General features: G+C 46.2%; 1 pseudogene across 1 annotated transcript; it reads right to left on the bottom strand.

Annotated features, from left to right (window-relative positions):
- Positions 1–8,214: 8,214 nt before the first annotated feature.
- LOC310890946 (zinc finger CCCH domain-containing protein 11A-like) lies at positions 8,215–14,033 on the bottom strand (annotated as a pseudogene). The gene is made up of 10 exons: positions 13,938–14,033; positions 13,587–13,706; positions 12,681–12,804; positions 12,033–12,236; positions 11,389–11,508; positions 10,800–10,880; positions 10,273–10,383; positions 9,472–9,534; positions 9,118–9,213; positions 8,215–8,328 (listed from the first exon to the last, which is right to left on the bottom strand). The product of its transcript is annotated as a zinc finger CCCH domain-containing protein 11A-like (transcript).
- Between the last annotated feature and the right edge of the window lie 7,609 nt (positions 14,034–21,642).

Below are 21,642 nucleotides of genomic sequence, written 5' to 3'. Positions count from 1 at the left end.
TTCCCCCTCCATTTTGGGGATTCCCGCCCAATTCCAAGCCCCCCACAATTTTGGGGTCCCCCACCATCTTTTTTTGGCCTGCCACCCTAATATTAAGGTTCTTTCCACCAATGTTGGGGTTCTCACCACATTTTTGAGGTTCCTTCCCTTAATTTGGGGCTTCACCCCCTGAGATCAGGGGCTTTAACCCCAATTTTCGGGGTCCCCACCAATTTTGGGGATTCCTCCCCAGTTCTGGGGGGGTCCACATTCAATTCTGGAATTTCACACTTCCATTTAGGTGTTCTTCCCCGCAGTTATGGGGGTTCCTCCCCTAATTTGGGGGGACGCGACCAATTTTTGGGGTGCCCCCCAATTTTAGAGTCCCCCACCCACCTTTTTTGGGTTTCCCCCTAATATTAAAAGTTCTTCTGCCCAACTTTGGGGGGCCCCACAATTTTGGAGGTTCCTTCCCCTAACTTGGGGCTTCAACCCTTCAAGTTTGGGGGCGCTCCTACCCTCTTATTTTGGCCTTCTGCCCTAATATTAGGCCTAACCCCTAAGAGCCCTGACCCTAACCCTACAACGCCCACGGATCTAACCCTAACTCCTACCCCAAAAATACCTAGAAACCCTAACCCTAAAAACTCTTACAGGCCTAACCCGATAAAATTTACCACACTAAAGCCCTGAAGACCTACGCCTAAAACCCCTAACCCTAAAAATTAAGACCCTCTAAACCCTAACCCAAAAAAAATAAGACTCTAACGGCTCTAACCCTGGAGACCCTATCAACACTAAAACCCCCCAAAACTTTAAAACCTTAACACACTAACCCCCAAACCCTAACCCTTATAACTCCAACCCTAACAACCTTAAAATCCTAACCCTAAACCCTGGAAACCCTAACCCTGAAACCCAACCCTAGTGCCTTAGCCCTGAAACCTTAACACCCTAACACCTTATTAGAAACACTCTGTAACCAATACCATAGGCTCAGGCAAGTATCTCAGTGAGGTAGCATTTTTATTCACGATTGCAATGGCAGGCGTCCCACAAGCCACCTACTAGTTCCATAACACAGTTTATATATTTTTTTTTTTCCTCTCGGTGACCAGGACCCTCCCCAGTTTCCCCATTGACTGGGTAATCCATGTTCACAATCTATCCAGTGCTTCACAGAAAATACACAGCTGCTGGCCTGTTACTAGTCAATTTTATTTTTTTCTTGACTGTTTTCCTCTTTGAGGTGGTAATGTTTCTTACACCGTGATTTCCACCCAATTGCTCTAAGGATTCTGGTTGTCTGCATTTTACAAGGTTGTCTGTTAAGCTTTCTTATCACTGCAAGCATATATCAATACCACCTTCCCTCCCTCTAAACGATGTAACTCTGTGCAAAAACATTTTTATTCCCACAACCTTGATCCCCTTACCCTAAAATCCTTATTCTCTTTAACCCTAACAACTCTAACCACAACCCTAACCCTTCATATCAACCCCCCGACGCTAATGACACTGACTAATGATCCAAACCCCAAACCCCAGGCAACCAACAAAGAAACAGACACAAAGCTGAAAACTACAAAAAAGGCAAAACCCTGGATACAGACCCCAAATCACAAACACGCTACCAAAATGCTACAGAAAAGCCCCAGACGCAGGCCCCAAGCACTACAGCTAGGCCCCAGAAGCTCTAGACACATCCCAAAGCCAAAATGCAATCCCCAAACACTACAGAAAAGCCCCCAAACACCAGACACAGGCTGCAGAAGTCTACAAGCAGGCCCCAGCCACACCCGGATGCAGACCCCAACTGTCCACAAGCAGCTCCCAACCCACCCCCCCCATGAACTGGACCCCCCACCACCACCACCCAGATGCATGCCCCAGGCCTCAGCCCCAGCCCCCACACCCCAGACTCAGGCCCCAAAGGTGTACAACCAGCTCCCAACTGCCCCCCTCAAAGGGAGGCCCCAAAGCCTGCCAGAGGGCCCTAGAGTGTACAAGCAGCTCCCAACCCCCCCCGGCACAGGCCCCAACCCCCCCCAGACACAGGCCCCAAAGGTCTACAAGCAACTCCCCATCCTCCCCAGAGGCACGCCCCAAAGGTGTACAAACAGCCCCAACCCCCCAAGACCCAGACCCCTACAGCGTAGAAGCAGCTCCCCCCACCCCCCCAAGGCATATGCCCCAACCCCTCCCCCAAGGCAGGCCCTAACAGTGTACAAGCAGCTCCCACCCCCCCCAGACGCAGGCCCAAAGGTGTACAAGCAGGCCCCTACAGTATACAAGCAGCTCACAACCACCCCCCCAAAGGCAGGACCCAACCCCTCCAGATGCAAGCCCGAAAGGTTAAAACCAGCTCCAACCCCCCCCCCCCCGCCCCACCCCACGCAGACGCAGGCCCCAAAGGTGTACAAGCAGTTCCCAACCCCTCCAAGGCAGGCCCCAAAAGTGTACAGGCAGGCCCCTACAGTATACATGAAGCTCCCAACCCCCTCTCAGAGGAATGCCTAAAAAAGTATACAAGCAGCTCCTAACACCCCCCCCCCCCCCAAAAGAGGCAGTCCCCAAAGGTGTACAAGCAGGCCCTCAAATCCCTTAGGTATACAAGCAGGCCCTTCAAATCCTTTAGCCCCTGCGCCAGCTTTATTGGCGAGCAGCGAGGCTGGGGGGGGAGGGGGGCAAGACAGCCTTAAATAAAATACAAATATAAAAAGTGTTATAAATGGCTGTTATAAATCCAAATAGGATTACAATCAAAGTTTACAATTTATTAAACGAATAGAGGCAAGCAAGCAGCGCTGGGTGCGCCGGGAGTCTCTGCTCCCCCAGGACGCACACCTGTTACGTAAGGCGGCTGGTTTTGATGCTCCCAGGCTAATACATATTCATTACTACTTCGAGAAGAGGCAGGGTTATTAGAATTGGTTTCCGGAATCCGAAACCCCTCCCAGGGGCGCCTGCGTATCAGTCTCTGGTGGTCTCTCGGGGCTTGCTCGGGCTGAATGCTGGTTGTCTTCCTCCCAGGCTTTTGTCCTTCAATTGTCCTTCATCCCCCCCTTCCTCCTCGTTTGGGAGCCTCTGCGCCGGATTTCAGAAACTCTAGCAACATCCCCTGCAGTAGTCAGCACTTTTCCCTAAAAACCCCTTTGTTCTCTTATCACCTAGACCCGGGCCTCGATGTTAACCCTTCAAATCCCTTAGTGACACGAATTGCTGGACCATTCCTTACAAAAGGAAGGATAAAATATGTAGAGGAGCAATGGCACACGCGAAAGCCCAGCGCCGCGGGCAGAGGCAGCGAAGGTTGATGGCAGAACAGTGCTCGGTTTGAACACGGAGAGGGAAAGCGAGGGGAAGGTGGCCGAAGCCGGCCGCAGTCTCTGAGCTCTCCTCCTCCTGATTGTTTTCTCTCAAAGACATTTCTGTCTGGGTGCGGGCACCCGGAGCCGGCAGAAGTCCCCGTGAAGTCCTTCGGCAGGAAGTAGGGCTGCGTGGGCTCCAGTGAGAGAGGGAGTTAGGAGAATCTTATCAAGTAGAGATAGAGCGCTGACGGCATTAAACTAGGATGCTACTTAGTGTCTTTGCTAACTATGGTGCATTGTGCCAATTAACTAAAGCAAGAAGCCTTGGGCCCCTTACCCAGGTCAGTCTCCTAATAAGAGAGTGAGCCTATCTTAAGAAACTGGGAGAAACTGGTCCTGCAGGTGGACAAGAGCCAAGGAGCAACTGAGTCTGTGCAAAGACAAGAGGTCAACTAGCGGTGACGAGGAAGAGTCATCAATCTTCATGCCCACGACCTCCCGTGCTGCCCAGCGCTGAATAAACATACCTACTTTACAATCTCACTGATTGTGGAGTCCCTTTTCCGCAAGTCGCCAGCAGCGGTTTCTTCCGCAGAGGTTTTTCCCAGAGCCGCTTCAAAGCTTCCCTCGCGGAGCTGGGGCGTCGCAGGGGGTCGTCAAAGCACGCACGCGCACACACACACACACACACACACACACAGGCGTTGTTGTCCAAACAGAAAGTATTTACAACAAATTCGACAAGCGGTTTTCCTCTGCCAGCAGCAAATGCCTGAGGGCCCCTACAGCTTCAGAAATCATAGCACAAAGAGCCTAAAGTTCCTCTAAAATTTAGGGAAATAATTCAAAATAGATCTGCTAGGGGAAAACGATCACTGGCGGCAGGGTACACAATACACGCGAGCCTCAGCTCTCCTCCGCAGAGTCAGTGCCCACGCCCAAGTGCGACGCTGATGGCACCCGAACATTTGCTGTAGCAGGCAGCAGAGCCAGCAGCTCAGGGGAGCAATTTTAAAAACCAGGAGGCACTTAAACCAACCCTTAATTGACCCAGTTACTGCAGGAGAGTCCCGACTACTCGCCCTGGAGTCCTACTGTCACCAGCAAAAAGCACCAACCAAAGCTTGGGGGAACTTTGGTACAGCACAAGAGAAGGGAGTGGGGGTAGCGTAGCCGTATCGCAGAGCTGCTGCTTTTCACACCATTTTATCATCCCTGATAATTGAAAGTAAGGCCGGGTGGGCTGACCCCACCACCACCACTCCTGGCAGCATGTTTGGTCCACAACGCTAGAATAATTATTCTGCTCCCTCCCGCCCCTACAGCTTCATCATCTGAAAAGATTACAGTCAAAACAATGGCATACACAAATAAAAGTCAAGAGTTGACATAGTAACTCCGGGATTTGGGTATCAACTGTCCGAGAAATCAGAACACCCAGGCTTCACAATGTGCCCAACATCGAGCTGTGCCAAGGGGGGGCGGAAGGAAGAAGCTTTCCGTTTAAGCCTTCAGAGCATCGCTCCATCACTACGTCAATTCACAGCCACCACAGCGTGCCGATGGACATCTTTCTGTGCCAAAAGAAACAAGTGCTTTGTCCTCTTGATATCAAAGGTAGCCACCTATAGTTACGGAACCATGCACAAGACCTTAACTCTGACCAGCAGGGAAACTTAGGACAACTGAGTGCAGATCCTGCCAATTTCTACCAGTTCCAACTGTGCTTTAAGTCTCATTGCAAAGCCTCAGTTAGAAAAAGGATCACCTCGGGGTATCCAACAAGAAGAAGAGTTGTTTTTTTTTTTGTTTTTTTTTGTTTTTTTAATATACCATAGGACTATGCAGTTCAATCATCAATCATCTTGGAAAGCTCAAGGAGGAGGTCATCCTCATCCTTCCCTGGGTCCAAGTCGAGCTCGGCTTCCAGTATGCCGTCTGAGAGTTCCCAAAGTAGCGTCTCTAAATCCTCGTCTACAGATACGGGCGCGTTGCCTGTGGAACTCAGCCGGCGTGTCCTTGCTTCTTCTAGCTGGGAAGAAGCTGAAGTCGAGCTTGAGAACTCCATTGGCTCCACAGATTCTGCCTGGCTTCCAAGATGTGCTTCAGGTCTTGGCAGAGCAAGGAAGAGAACAATCAGTATATGCCATTTCTTAACGGGAAATCCCTTTTCTGCAAACCGGCTCTTAAAACCGTAGCCAACCCCTCCTGCACTTCAATCTTACCCAGGGATTGTTATTCAATTAACCCAGGGCGACATTTAGAGCCCAATATATTAGCAGGTACATTTTTCAGTTTGGGGGTTTCTCTGTGAAGCCAGAGCACCTGGAGTCTAGCAAAGATGGTTCAATTGTTGTAGCAAGAGGCACTTTGCCACCTTGCTTAATTTTCCTGTAAAAATGTTAAGAAGTCTCCATCTGCAAATATCTGTTTGCTAAGTTAGTCATTTTTCCCACGGCACACTCAGCAGAGTTTGCTCCCCACTACAGGAAGCTGATCTGCAGCCATCACTTCCCTCTGCTCTCCCTGCACTCTTGTCACCTTGTATGTTTGTTCGGGTGGCATTCTTGAGGACCAAAAGGCAGAGGACACTACTCATCATTTATCACCTCACGAGGAAGTAGGAGAACTTCACCTCATCCTCATTTAGGTATTCAGACAGAGCAAGAAGTCACTGGAAAGCTGTACCGACTTGCAGCATTTAAAGAAAGTAAGTCTAATTAAGCATTCCTGCTAGCTGCTAGAAAGTCATTTCACGTGACTTATTCCTCTGATGGATTTGGGCTTTAATTATCTCAGAACCCTCCTTTTTTCCCCACGTGTGACAGAACTTATGTTTCACTGGGGATATACACCGATTGAGAAAAAGAACAAGTTGTGGTCATCACCTGTTTTGGGGATTTTCTTCAAGTCTGGTGGCTGGGACGTGCTCCAGCGTGGCTGGAACAGCCTAGAAAGCAGCAAAACAGCATTTAGGACTCATGGGTAAAAGATTCCTTACTAGCTTTTTCCTCCATGCTGCTTCTCCTCTGGCATTGCGGAGCCTTAGCCAAAATACAAAACCAAGGTGCTCCTGAAGAAAGTTAATATTCACTTGGAGGTTACTAATGATCTTGTGTCTTTTAAGAACACAGCATTAATGGACAAAATCCTCCACACCAGAGAAATCACAGAATCACAGAGGACTAAGTAAATAGTGCCATTAATCTAATAAATATGGAAGGGTACTACAAGAATTCTGTAGGCAGCTACTGGATTTAAAAGGAAACAGAAAGCCTGTAGAACTTTTGAGTTTTCCATCTTTTCTCCTAGAGGAGGGTGTAAATTTTACAAGGGATCCATTTCTGCATTAGCCCCTGTCCTTACCATAGCTGCTTTTTTGGCTGGAGGTCCCATTGTGTCAGCGTCAGAGGCAGTCCGTGGCTTCACAGCTGCTACAGCAGAGGGAAAACTGCCAGGTGCCTTACGTTTCAGTGCCTTCTTCTTGGGGGAAGCGACTTTCCCATCCCAAGGCTTCGCAAACATGTTAAAGTTGGCTAGAGTAAAAGGAAGAGAGAACTGATACAGTCTTGCTCTGCCTCATGAAAAATCCACGTTCTCTTCCTCATTTCCACGGCCCGTCTACACAGTTAACTGTATTTGGCCAGCAGAATTACACTGCCATTGCCTGGATTCTCAGCAATATCTTCCACATAGTAAACTCCGTCTACCAACAATCCATACAAAGGAACAAAGGAACTGAATAGCTACAGTAAATCATAATCCAGGACGAGGGAAACTCAGACACAGAGCGATCCCAAGTGCAAGCAATACTCTAAGACGTTGTATGAAGTCTAGTAAGATTCACAAATGTTGACAGCTTTTGTATTTAAAGTCTTGCTCCCTCTAGGAAAGGAAAAGCAGCAGGTATAGTAAGACAAGAGAGTGTATGCAACTGTTGTACCAGCTTCCTCTCCCCTGCAGTGATGTCCCACAAAATCTATTAAGTTGTTCTACAAAATCCAAATTTGTAGAGTCATATTCTAGTCTCCCATTCCTGACCTAACATCTGGCTGGCAGGAGAAGAAACGAAAGAAAGCTGGGTACTTGTTTTCTTTGTGTGTTTATTTCCTCGTGTCCCATGAGACAGAGAGAAAGGCTACAATGTGCAGTGCATGCAGCCTTTAAGCCCTCCTTATCTCCCTCACACAATCTCATTTTACAAAGTTGATATAATCTTAACAACGAGGCCTTTGATCCTCTGTCATTTTTGACAGAAACTGGCCCCCCACATTAAGACGCTGAAGCATGCTTTACAAACACATACACGTGTCAAGTTAAGCAACACATGCCAAAGAGGAAGGTGAACTTGAACTCAACGCAGGGAGGACTTCATACCATAAACAGATGGCAGAAAAAAACAGAATACCAAAATTAGACTAAAAAGCCCCTCAATGTGTTAATTTTCTAGTGGGAAATACAGAATACCATCACGTAATTAACGAAAACAGACATGGTTGCATGTTCTGGCCCTTCTTTGCCTTTGAACTTTGCAGCCTTAAACTCTTTTATCCTCTGCATTGAAGGAAAAAGCAAAGCAGATCCTGAGCAAACGGAACTTGCTCAATATGGGAAGCACCTCACCGGGGCAGGTATTAAAGCATCTTATTACCTGATAGCTTTGTGTTCCATAACGATTTCTGCCCGGCTGGGGCAGGTCCAGGTTGTGCTGGGGGAGCTGGCACATTTTCTCCACTCTGCTGCATCCGCAGAGCTTTCTCGCGCTTTATTTCTTCCAGGGTTTTAACACGCACTTCTCCTTCTGGCTTGGCTTTACCTGCCGGCTCCTTCGACTGCACTTTGCTGGGCCCGGAAAGAGTGAGCACGCTCTGCTTCTTGGGCTCACCCTCAATTTTTGCCCCTGCGCTGGGATCTTTGGTTTTACCATGCCATTCAGCCTGGGCTTTGGCTTGACATTCTCGTCTCTGAAGAGCTCTCTCACGACGGATTTCCTCCAGTGTTTTCACATGGACCTCTCCCTTTGGCTTAGCAGCCTTCCCTGTCATCATCAAGAAATGAGAAGCGCCAACATTTAAAGAGAGTCCAACAATAGTTTAAGTCTCCAAAATTTGTCACAGTACTAAGGAAAACTAAGCCTGAGCGTTCCCAATAACGCATCTTAGGACAATAGCCTAACATTCTCCTCCTCCTCTGAGCCACTTGTTGTATTTTGAAGACCAGCCCTATCCAGAGAGAGTTGCTACACAGAAATGCTAGTTTACTTGATTACTTTTTCAGACTGCATTTCAAATTCCTGCTCCCGGCAGTGGCTCTATTCTAATTGTATATGATGGTTCACAGAAGCAGCTTAAAACCTTGACAAGGCACAAGCGGAAAATAAACACACACCTAGAGCCAGATTTCTGATAGTGGCTGTCAGAAGAGCTTCAGCACTCGAGCAAGAGGAATCAGTTCTTTGTTTTCATTTGAATTCCTTTTTAGGGCTGTATGAAAACGGTCTAAGTTCACGGAAAGGAAGAAGGAGAAAGTATATTTAATAGCCAGTTGTTACCTTTCGCAGTACTAGTCCGTTGAGAAGGTAATCCTAGCCTCTCCTTCACAGACTTGGGAACTTGAACTGCAAAACAGAAAAAGACCAAATTAGGGAGGCTGCATAAACGTCAACTTTGTGTTCACATTCAAAAACAAGGCAGGAAAGGTAACTTTGAATCCCAGTGATTAAGACCTCAGCCAACATGCAAAAAGAAACATCGCAGGAAAAGGACAAACAGAAAGCCTAACTACAAAACCCGTGAATCACATCCAGATGCCTGTTTAGTAGCTGTACCTCTCTTTGGTGCTTTGTCAGCATTTCCCGGAACCTCCACCTTCTTCCCCAGCCTTTCAGCAAGGCTGCGCTTCACCGGAAGGGCGCTTACATCAGCTTCAGACAGAGAAAACAAGGAATATTTTAAGAACATTTCTTTGCAGGAAGATTTGAGAACAGTCAACCACAAGCTTCTATTTTTCAAGCATATTTTCATAAAATTGCCTTTCAGCTGCTAAATGGTTTTTTTGCCATTTCTGCAGTCAACACAGATCTCCACTGCAACGCATTTTCCTCTCATACGTCAAAAATACTCTTCAATGCAGTCATATAGAGAAGGCGGCACCTAAATAACAGCTCATAAAAAGTTCTTACCCACGGAGGCTTTCCGTTTTCCTTGTTTCTCAGCAAGATCTAGTCGAACCACAGGTTCCTCCCCTAAAACAAAAGTAAAATTTTTCTATTTCATAGAAACCAGTAGCCAATAGAAATAGTATACTGTTAGCCCATGTCCAAAAAAAACCCAGCAAGGCACTGTTTTGACAGCTAAACCACACAAACTCATATTTCAACTATAATTAACTTAGAAAAAGTATCCATAGTCTCAGTGTTTGCCTCAAATTCCAGCTGAATGTAGTCGAGAATGAATCTGAGTCTGCTTGACAGCTATACTTTGTGCAGAACAGAGCTGCATAAGCAAGCAGAATATTATTAGGTACAAATGCTGAGAAATATTCCTTTCTAAGGTGAATGTCTATGGGTAGAAGTACTTCTTCACTTCTTTCCCTTTCAAAGGAATTTGCACAACTCTAAACAATATAATTTATACACAGACTCCTATCGCACTACTGTCCACACGTGCCACTGTCAGCCTCTTTAAAGCTTCAGAAATTGCTTCTTACATAGCACTGTCCTCTAGAGCTCTTTCTTCTCGTTACTCTCCTGTTTTTCAGTTATCCCCCTATTTGCATGCTGACACATTTTTTTCTTTCTCCTGCTACTGCACTTAACCTGAGCACCAAAGCTTTCCAGTACAACCAGGGACTTTCAGCATAAAAGCATGTTTTGAACAGAAGGCGGCAGCACCAGGAGGCTAACAGGGGTGAATTGCCTTCCTTCTTGCTTAACCTTCCAGTTTAGGAGTAATGAAATCAAAACAAAAGCATGAATTATTACCTTCCTCTGTAGACAGTGTCACAGTTCTCACCACTGTCCGGACATTTTCCTTTTCCGGAGCAGGAAAAATCATAGAATCGACGGGAGGAAGAGAAGATCTTGAAGGACCTTCTGCTCAGAGCAAGCAAAACATAAGGAAGTTTACCAAACAGAAAAAACTATCACGAAGAACAAAAAACTTTAATTATTCATTACTGTCAAACATACAGTGACCAGAGCATGCAAATAAGAGAGGTGACTAGTTTGCCTCTGGTTGCCCTTGGAATTCCCATCTAGAATACCAGCTGGCTGAGAATCAGGTTGCTCGATGCCCCCAGCTAAGCATGGAAGTCTATCCCTCAAGCAGCTCCCAGCCACCATCACCTGCCATTCTGAAGCCAATCAAATTTCACTTCTTTGGCAAAATAGTTGGATTCACCAAAGCATAGCCAGCTACCCGGTATTACTGGAAGAGGTTTTTTTTGAAAGAAAAATCATCACACAGGATGAAGGTGAACCGGGTAAGGAAGCAGGGAATATTAACTCACCACCGTGTCTCTTAGTTTTTTCCTTCATTTTCTGCAATTTGATTTCTTCAAGTGTTTTTATTCCAAAATTCAGACCGTCCTCTGAAAACAGAAAACAGTTAATGAGACTAAGGCTTAGAGGCACTCACTGAGGACCACAGATCCTCAGGCTTCTTAGTGCTCAGGAACTTTCAGAAGTATTTAGAATAAAGCCTGTCAACACTCCTCACAAGTGAAACAACCATAGAATCAATGGCATTTTGCCCCTCCTTTCACCCTTCAGGGTAAAAACTGTAGTTTTAATTTTAATCCATTTACGTGATATTAGATCCCTCTATCGTTAGATATGGCTTTCAACAGTGGTTGCCAGGCTGCACGTGCAGCCATTTAAACTCCATGCTGTGACCCTGTTTTGTTCTCCAAAAGGAGAGAAAAGCAGTTCAACTTTCTGACCCAATGGGCACATGATGGTATCAGGGAGAAATGAGATCATGGAAATAACCGAGTCCATTCAGCACCCCTACATTCTGTTGTGTTTTTACGCCACATTGCTTTTGAGTTAATTGTCAAGTTATCCTGCCGATTTATCCTACTACAGGTGCTGGAATACCTTGTTTAGCAGTAGTAGCACTGGCTTTCCGAGTGGAAATCATCCGTAATCCATTTTGGCCTTCCTCAGCTGGTTGCTGGACGGGAGTTTTAGTTTCTTCTCCTTCCGCAGAAAGCTGGTCTGAAGGGGAAAAATCTATTCAGTTATGCATAGGCCAGATTGTTCGTGATTATGTAGCTCATGCAATGACACTTCAGTCCATGGTTCCTATAAAAAAGTTGGGTTTTTTTGTTTTTTTTTTTTTTTAATACAGCTACACTGACCTGATGAACTCGTAAGTAGACTACCCTAGGACAAAACATCTAGGACTCTAGATTCTCTCTGCAGCTTTAACTACTACACGACATATTACTCTTCAGACAAAAAAAAAGGAATTTCCTTCCTAGTTTCACATAGAGCTTTACACAACAGACCAGCTAAAGCCAAGAGTGGTTCTAAGCTTTCCTCCAACATTTCAGGTTCTGTCCACTGACTGCCAGACAAAGCCACCAGTGACCTGAGCGGACTGCCTGCCCTATCGCTAGTCAGACCTCAGGTCATCTGTGATTTATACATTCATTTACAGCACAAATTCCTTCCAAGAACCAAAGACTTACACAATCATTTACAGCACAAATTCCTTCCAGGAACCAAACCATGCTCACCATCATCATCTTCATCATCATCTGCAGCATTGATTACAACTGGAGGGTGTGTAGGGCTTGGGACATTTTCCGAGTTTTCCACTTTCATCACCCGCCTTAGCTATGGAGAGGGATTGGACTGGACAGAAAGTTTGTTTTGCTGCAGTGACATCTGAGCCACTTTCAAATCATCGTCCGCGGACTCAGGCGGACTTGGCAGTGTAGCTAGAGGAAGAGGAGGATCATCAGTAATATGGCAGTTTAAAACTTTGACCACAATGCACGAAGATGGTAGCTAAGGCAGATAACCTGCACAGGCAATGAATGCAGCATCTCCTTTTGCCCATCCCGCCACTGTTTACACCGTGAACAATGACTTGCCTTCAAACAACAACACATCTCCCTGCCACCCAGCAGAAGACGAAACAACAGAAAGCAAACTGCAAGGCAAATATCACACAAAGCAGAGAGAAGCTGAGCATGAAAGCAGAAAACAAATACCAGCAGTACAGCAGCAGTACACTCGGTTTAGCTGACCACCTAGGACTGCAGACCTTTTCCTGCACTCACAAATGAACGGTTACCTGATGTCTCCTACACTATTGGCACCCACTAAGTAATATGCAAAATTAATTCTTCAATACTTAAAGAAAAAGGACCTAAACTCACTCTTGCTTGGTGGTAAGAAGACGCCATCGATGTAACGTCCCTTTGCGTGATGAAAAGCACAGTTGGCTTTCTGACAGCCTACTGGCTGCTTCTGCCAGTAGCAGGGAATCTCAGCGCGCTTTTTCTGAAGACAGAAAGAAAGACAAGCTCGTGATAACATGCACCTAAGGTTTGCAAAGAGATGCACAGTTCCAGGTCACGACAGCGATAGGGCTGTCACAATACAGTGCTGAAACATCATTCCAAAGGTCAGTTTATCACGGAAGTATAGTATTTCCGGGCATATTCACAAAGTTTGCAGAAGCTGTAACCACTATGCACGTTTAGCCTTGTCATCATTCAGTTTGAGAAGACAGGCACTCTCAGACATCAGTTTAGGGTGGGTTAAACTAATACACCCAGGATTATACTAGGATTATTCAGAGGGAAAAAGAACATCTTAAATTGCCTACGTTAACTCTATCCAGAACTACTTCTCGGAGACTTCGTTCTTCTGCACCTTTAACTTTCCCCACTGCTTCCTAGCCCAGGCAGCTAGAACAGCATTATCTGAAGGACTCCGGGACACAAGAGACCTGATAGATCATTATCAAGCCTGCTCTCAGGAGGCTAGTACAGCCTGTTTATTACCCCCCTGCTCCAGCAGCTTTTAGCAGTCTAGTTAGCGGTTATTCTGCATCTGTTGAGAAAATACTGTCGGCGTCTAATAAAAGAAAATCTTGCTAAGACATACCTAAGGCATTGATTTTATTTCCCTCTCCTTCCTCCCACCCCCTCCCCTGCTAACAGAAACCAGTGTAATTCCAAAGCAAAGGACTCTGTCCTGCAAAAGCACAATCAGCACACCTACAGCACTGAAAAATGCTTTTGTTGATTTATTTTGAGAACACATCTTTAGGCACTCACATCGATTTCCATGTGTCTGAATCGGCAGACATTCCTGAAACAACGACCCTCCTGCCACAGCGTGCAGACTGTCTCGTTCCCCAGAGCAGCTTCACAGTGGCGGAAGGAACAGTTGTCTCCCTGTAACCAAAAGGAAACCAACAAGGAAAATATAGTACAGCCTCAAAAACGTCCATGCTACTGCCTCAGGTTGCTACGATTGAATTCAGAATCTATCTGGTTATCACGTTAACCAAAGACCAGTGTGCCTCCTCCTCCTACTCTACCCCTTCCTGAAAAAAATGAAAAAAAAAACAAAAAAAAAAAAACAAAAAAACAAAGCAAAGCAAAGCAAAAGAAACCCAGCCATACCTTGGTACAGGTAGAATAGAAATAGAAGTAGCAATCGTCTCCTTGTTTAGACATGCCGACAAGTTCTGATAACAAGCTCGGGTTCTCTCCACAGGGACTTCCTCTGCTCTTGGAGAGAGCTGTCTTCACCCTTGCTTGGGCTGAAAGTCTTCCACTGGCTTGTGATCAGTGAAATCTTCTTTTTAAAAGTAACCCTAAACAAAGTACCAACAAGTGAAAAATAATGAGTAACAAGCATTTTTCCAGCTTTCTTCTGTTCATCAAATTAGTCTCTTGAGGAGAGCAATGCCTTGAAATCAGCTGTTACGGGAACTAACACAATATTAAACTAAAGTTCTGTAAAGCTGCCAGGAGCTTTGTCAGCAAGTGTTCTCTTCCACGTCCTCAATAATATGCCTTGGAGCACATCCGGAAGCCTGAAAAGGGAGTCACTTCTTCAAAAACCACCTGATCATACATGCAAGGCAATGATCAACTATGGCTACGAGTAACTTCTACAGAACGCAGTATGACGCATTAAATAGCACGTTCCAGTCACTGTGGGTCTTCGAGTTCACCTACCTGGACAACCTCAGCAAAGTTATCGATCTTCAAAGACTTCCAGTTAACTTCTCCTGGAGGCCGAACCAACACTGAATCCGTGAATTAATGATAAAGGGGTAGGAAGAATTTGCCTCCTCACTTTGCCAAGGGAGCCTCTCATCCACAATTCAAACATAGGATGTGCTTTTAAACAGCTTATAACTAATGGAGGAAGCAAGTCCATCTGAACACTCTCTCAGACTGGAGACAGCCAGGGTTAGTTAGCTCTTCAAAAAATAAAAACCAAAAAAAAAAAACACCACAAAACAAAACAAAAACAAAAAAACCCAGTGCATTTAGAGATGAACTCGTGATTCAAAGTGGCTGCAAAAATGAGGCTCCATCTTCCACAGCCAGAAAATTTGACTTTTTTTTTTTTTTTTTTAATTCAAAATTCAGTATGTTCCAATCTCTGGTCTTCAAGATTTCTTCACCTATTAAGAAAACACTAAAACCTTTCCCCGTCTTTATTACCTGTACAGCAAAAAACACACCAGTGCACAGAAATACACAAATGTGCATACGCATACACACATATGTGTTTAGACACACACACGAGGAGTGAGTGATAGAAAGTTAGCGAGAGCGACAGTGGAAATCAGAAGTTTTGCCTTTTTGACACAGAGAGCGCGTAAAAACTCTCTCATTTTGAGGGAACTAGAAAAAAATGGAGGATCTACCAAATATTTTGATGAGTATGCCTTCGAGGCCAATGCTTTATACCATGAGTGATCTGGGGGCCAGCACACAAATATGCATACATATGTATCACACAGTATCACGGATTTCTAGGTTGGAAGAGACCTCAAGATCATCGAGTCCAACCTCCGACCTAACACTAAGTACTCCACTAAACCATATCGCTAAGCTCTACATCTAAACGTCTTTTAAAGACCTCCAGGGATGGTGACTCCACCACCTCCCTGGGCAGCCCGTTCCAATGCTTAATAACCCTTTCGGTAAAGAAGTACTTCCTAACATCCAACCTAAAACTCCCCTGTCGCAACTTTCGCCCATTCCCCCTCGTCCTGTCACCAGGCACGTAGGAGAACAGACCAACCCCCACCTCTTTACAGCCTCCTTTAAGGTAACTGTAGAGAGCGATAAGGTCGCCCCTGAGCCTCCTCTTCTCCAGGCTGAACAAGCCCAGCTCCCTCAGCCGCTCCTCGTAAGACTTGTTCTCCAGACCCCTCACCAGCTTGGTCGCCCTTCTCTGGACTCGCTCGAGCACGTCCATGTCCTTCCTGTAGCGAGGGGCCCAAAACTGAACACAGTACTCAAGGTGCGGCCTCACCAGAGCCGAGTACAGGGGGACAATCACTTCCCTAGACCTGCTGGCCACACTGCTTCTTATACAGGCCAGGATGCTGTTGGCCTTCTTGGCCACCTGGGCACACTGCTGGCTCATATTCAGCCGACTGTCAACCAACACTCCCAGGTCCTTCTCGGCCAGGCAGCTTTCCAGCCACTCATCTCCCAGCCTGTAGCTCTGCTTGGGGTTGTTGCGCCCCAGGTGCAGGACCCGGCACTTGGCCTTGTTGATCTTCATACAGTTGACCTCAGCCCATCGCTCCAGCCTATCCAGATCAAATATGTACATGCATACAGGATAAACATATCTATACACACAAGCGTGCACAGTATATGTCGTATGGTATCCATATCGAGAACAACTCGTAGCCCTGATCAGACACGTAGAGTTGCAATCAATTAACAGCAGGAAGACAGCAGATCAAGGATACAGCAAGCTTTGAGAGGCAGGGCAATGCTCACTTTGCCAGTGGCATGGCTGCATGATACCAAGAATTTTGAATTAGTTTGATTTTTTGGAAGCAATTTGTTTTCTTTCTGCGCTGTAGCAAATACCACAGGTTTGCCATCACGTGCTGTTCCCTAATCCATATATCCATCATCATCCATTGCTGCAAGATCATGAAAGGTTAGAAAAGATGACTTAGGTCCAATTTAACAGCCAATGATTTTTCAATGACCAGAGCTGCAACAGATTTTATTTAGCCACAAGCAGGTTTTTTTTTTCTGATGTGAAGTCAGATATTTTGATTTTTTTTTTAAGACACTAAATGTCATAAAACCTGCAACCAGACCAGATAAAGTTCAAATTAGAGTGATTCTGAAGCCTTTCATTAAAATGCTGCACATTTCTGTGCAAATTATTTCTGACTCTTCTGGACAAAAGCGGATGAAATAGTTCTTACAAATTAATAATAAAAGGTTGGAACCTTTTACTCACACAAACACTAGTGAATTTTCCAGGAAGTATTATTTTGGCAGGGAATTTTCCCAAATCTAAAGTAAAGAGGGGAAAAGTTGGGTTCCCGTATTAGTTGTTGGTTTTGACTGCTTGACAAAGGGAATAAAAACAGTAGTTAAGTGCAAGGTTTCCTTCTCTTCTTTAGTATTGAGAGGAATCGTCACTTCTGACCTTTAGCACCTTCAGAAACACACTTAGTGCCATGCAGATTCCTCTGCATCTACTTCTAAAAATTACTGGTGCTCCTTAGCATGGAAGTTGGACTTGAAATCTTTCCCAGACTGAGCTCTTTTGAATGCCCAAGGAGCTCATCATTTTGCTTGTTGCCTTCCATTTTCCTGAACAGACCCAGAACGCTGTTCAGGATATGAATGGATCTGGTCTAAGGAATGGGAAGAAAGCAAAAACCAAGGATACCTCACAGCCCTAAATGCCATAAAAAGCAGTCTCATTTTAAAAAAGATCTCCAAAGCTTTTTTTTTTTTTTTTCTCCTTGTTGTGACCCTGCTTTTTAATCACCCAGCATCAGCCTTGCTGCAAAACAGTCTCCGCTGATTTACCTGCTTGTTAAAGCACCCCACAGGCTGCAAGTGTTGTGTGCTAGGTGTCAAATTATATTTAACGGTGCATAGGTAAACCATTCATCTTCCCATGGTCAAAGCACAGAAGAGCCTCCTGCTAACACAGCTCATCCTTGCTGTAACTGCTTTTAAACCTATTTGTTGGTAAGAAAAGAGCTCAGTACACCACCTTCACAGGGCAAAAATTCACATGGAAGAGCAGAAAAACCCAGAAGTGCTTCCTGAACTTCACGTTACCAACAGCACCATCGGATTTAGATCCTTGCCTGGCATCCAGGATGCACGGCCTGCAAGCACTGCTGCGATGTGGAAGTGCCAAGGCAGGTTTTTGGCCTGCCCTAAAACACTTTTTTTTTTTTTCTTTTACAAACAATACAAAGAGTGTGCCAGGTATGCTGTAATGCCCGTGTGCCAGGTCAATAGAGGATATCCAAACAACAGAGGCGCTTCTCCTAATTTCTGGCGTGAAAACACTTTCACAGCATTCTTTTCACGAAGAAACCCCTCTCTATCTTCTCCAGGACCTGCTGCAGCTGCAGCGGCTGCGCTGGTACCAGCCGCATCTTTGACAAATCTTTTCAACGGTTCTGCTTTACCTCGGCACAGTTGAGGTCACTCCTCTTCCTCTTCCAGCTGAGGAAGCAGCTTGCGGGCTCTGCCACACGGTCGGTGCAGAAGCGAAAGCTGGGAACACAGCAGTCAAACTCTCACTGCTAACGAAGCCACCAGGGCAGAGGGCTGACACAGACCCGCCAGAGGCGAACCGTACCCGCTCTCCCTCCCGGCTGCGAGGCTCGCCACAGCAGCCCCGACCCGAAGCGCTCACAATGCTTTGCTTGGTGATGTCACCGATGAGTCAGAGTCCCCAGATGAGCATCTGCCTTGCCACTCTTTAATGCTGGTGTTGTTTTTTGGTTGGTTGCTTGCTTGCTTTTGAAACTTATGTAGGTTATGGTAAACCTTCAGGTAAACCACAGATCAATGGGGAAGAAGTCCCACACGAGGGAAGGCCGTGCATTTCTTCCAGGCAATGGCGCATTCTTTAACATGCTGCATTCGACAAAGAAGCTCTCTCCATTTTGCGCAGTGGCAACAGGCACGACTGCAACACACGCACGTGTAGGCAGCACCTGCAGGTCCCAAACCGTTAACCAATTTTTAGATAGCACCAATTTTTTATGTAGTTGCTTTCCCTTCATCCATAACCCCTTTTTTCCTTTCTTTATATCGGGTGGCTCTCCTCCATTGTTCTGTCATTTTACTCCCCAGTGTCTGAGCAGGCACTGGGAATCGTTTCCAGAGGAAGGGTACTGCTGAAGCTACAACATTTACTCTCAGGGAAAAGAGAGTATGTGAAAGAATACATACTTCCTTTCTTTTTCCTGTTGTTTTTTTTTTTAAATCTCTGAAATCAACGCTGCGGCCTGGCAGCAAATAACTATGGGAGTAATGATGATTCCTCATCCTCACTGTAACGTTGTAGTTAATGTCATAAAGAAGCAATTTCCCCAGGCAGTGGCCATTTGAGATGGGAAGGGGCAGTAAGAGGAAGTTTTCCTTAGACTAGCTCTTCCCCCAGAACACCTCGCCATCCAGCAACAAATTCAATTCACCTGCTCCGCCTGATCAGTCAAACGCGCGTCCGACTCCAGCACACGTCACAGCGGTGGTTCTGACGTGGTTTGAGAATCACCTATCCGCAGAATATCTCGGGTTTGTACACTCAAATAACGCAGTCTTTTCCAAATAAGGCCCAGAGCTCACACTCCGAGTGCAGCCTAACAGCACCAGAGGGCCGGTAGGCTAAACATTCCCATCCTGGCAACAGGACTGACCCGGGCAACAGTAAGCATCCCTTCTGCACTTTCGTCGTGAACATCAACATAAGGAAACAGAGACCTCCTCGATCCAAGTTTGAAGAAACAAACACAAAGGTCACCCAAGCGGGTTGTTTTCAGCAAACTAACGGAGAAATTAAGGTGACAACCGCGTGCATCCAGAGTTAGTCAGATCCCGAAGGCAGTTCCTTTGGGAAACGCAGGAGCAGCGCGCCAGATGACGGCTACCTTACAGCGCACCCCTCAGAGGCACTGCTACGAAAGGAAGGCAGAAGGTTGGAACTCAAAATAACTCGCAAGGCGCCCGTTAAGGGGGAAGCTTTAATTTCCTGAGCAGAACCTCCCCCCTGAAGGCAGCCCAGGGACTCTTTGCTTCCCTAGGGAGACGGCAGGGACGGGGCAGGGCGGTGGGATGGAGGGACACAGGGCCAGATGGACGGCCAGACGGCCGGATGGATGGACAGACGGACGGCCAGACGGCCCAAAAGGCCTGAGCAAGGGCTGAGGAGCGGGAGGGAAGGGCAGGGCGAGGGGAAGGGGAAGGGCGGCCCTGGGCCTGACAGGGCACCTTGGGCCTAACCCCGGGCAGCAGCTCCCCATCTCACAGGGCCCACGGGGGGCTGCCTGTAACAGGAGATGCGGGCAGGTAAATTTTACAAGCACTGCATCACAAATACCCTGCAACACCTGAACTATTCACTGGGACAGCCTCCTTCCTCACCTCCTGAAAGCTCCAGCTGGCAAACCAAGGACAAAATGAAAGGCAGATGTGGAGGACCTCGTAAGATACTGTTTTGTTCCCTACGTGCCCACTGCTGGTGACACGTAATGCCTCCTGTTCCCAAACGACATCGGCACGTTACATCTTTACTACATGCTGAAAGGAACTCAGCAACTTGAACACAACTTAGAATTACCCATCCCGGCAGCAGGCTGTCCAGCTGAAGCTGCTTTAGCCAATCAAGTGTGTCACGCTGCCCCTCAAAGGTTTCTTCCTGGGAACGTCTGCTGTGACACTCCTGACGTATTACTTCTCGGAATGGCAGAACTGCGCTGGGTAGGCCCCACAGCAAGACTCGTATTTCTGTCCTTCCCTTTCAGGAAAGGATCTCCCACCTTGAATTTATTAATTTTCATGATGATGATACACAAATTGAAGTTTTGAAAAACTGAATGCTGATTAACAGATTTCTAGCACAGCCTGTGCATCAAAATTCATTTCTCTCCATTTAGGTAATCTTAGTTTCTGAGTTACAGTTACAGTCAAAATTTTTCTTCTTCGATTTTTTTCTTTTTCTTTTTTTTTTTTTTTTTTTTGTGATCAGAAAAACGAGGGGACTGGCTGTCCCAAGTCAGCCGGGGAACTTCTCTTTGGTCGATGCATCAAGCAACTCAGCTCTCTTGGGGAAACTTAAATAGAAAAGACAGATCTCCAAACGGATAAAAAAAATAAATCAAATGATAAAAACCCAACCGACACATCTGATACCCCAGCTTATTGAACAGCACAAGGGTTTAATCTACAGGCTCTGTCCAAAGCAGCAAGAAGTGACAGATTTAATCCAAACCAGTTGCCCGCTCTCACTCTCTGATCTGGAGACGTTATTGGACAAGCATGCATAGCAGTAACACTTGTAAACACTGGGTTACTGCACCACAGCCCCAAATCCCTCACGGGCCCACTAAGATACTTTTACTGACTGATCCACAATAAACACTCCCAAAAAGATTCTCAACAAGCTAAACCCTGTTTAGAAAGAATCTGAGGAACCTGTCACTGCAGCAACAAAGGGCTGCAATTGTATGCAAAATCTCCAACACCCTCCTTAGCACCCTGCTAGCTCAAGGACTGTGTGGGGCTTCCGTGCCCTGAACGAGTCCACCCTGGCCACATAACGCAGATGTAATGGTCAAGAAAGCACATAGCGTTATCGAAACTTATCAGATCCACAGCAAAAGGAAAAGCCCACGCTTCTATATTTCTCCTCCTTCTCCATTCACAGAAGGAAGAGACTGAAAACAGGCAGATTTGTGGTTTACATTTACAGTTAATGTGAAAAATGGCTATTTGTGAAATACATCACGTATTGTTTCAAGCTACAAACAACTCGCTCCCACAAAGGAAAGACTTTTGACCTCAGCATGCAACCCCAGTTACAAATAACTTCCTATCTACCAGTGGGCCGCGTTCCCCTGGCACTCAGTCACTCCGCAGCACGGCAGCCACCTTTGTTCTAAGGATGGCAAATTCTACTTAGAAACGCTCTGTAGAAGAGTGATGTTGTCCCCTTTTAACACGATCCAGCCTGCAGCAAAGAGAAGGGAAAGAGGGGATTAGAGAGAGCCCAGAACCTGAGAATAATCTCGTGTTTTCAGAAAGTGTTTTGTGTGGTTGAGCAGGGTTTTGCCCATCATGCAGAGTGCAGGCCGCC

This window comes from Anser anser, assembly GCF_964211835.1.
Source record: "Anser anser genome assembly, contig: HAP1_SCAFFOLD_242, whole genome shotgun sequence".
NCBI classification, from domain to species: domain Eukaryota; kingdom Metazoa; phylum Chordata; class Aves; order Anseriformes; family Anatidae; genus Anser; species Anser anser.
This window is presented reverse-complemented; position numbering and strand designations above follow the sequence as displayed.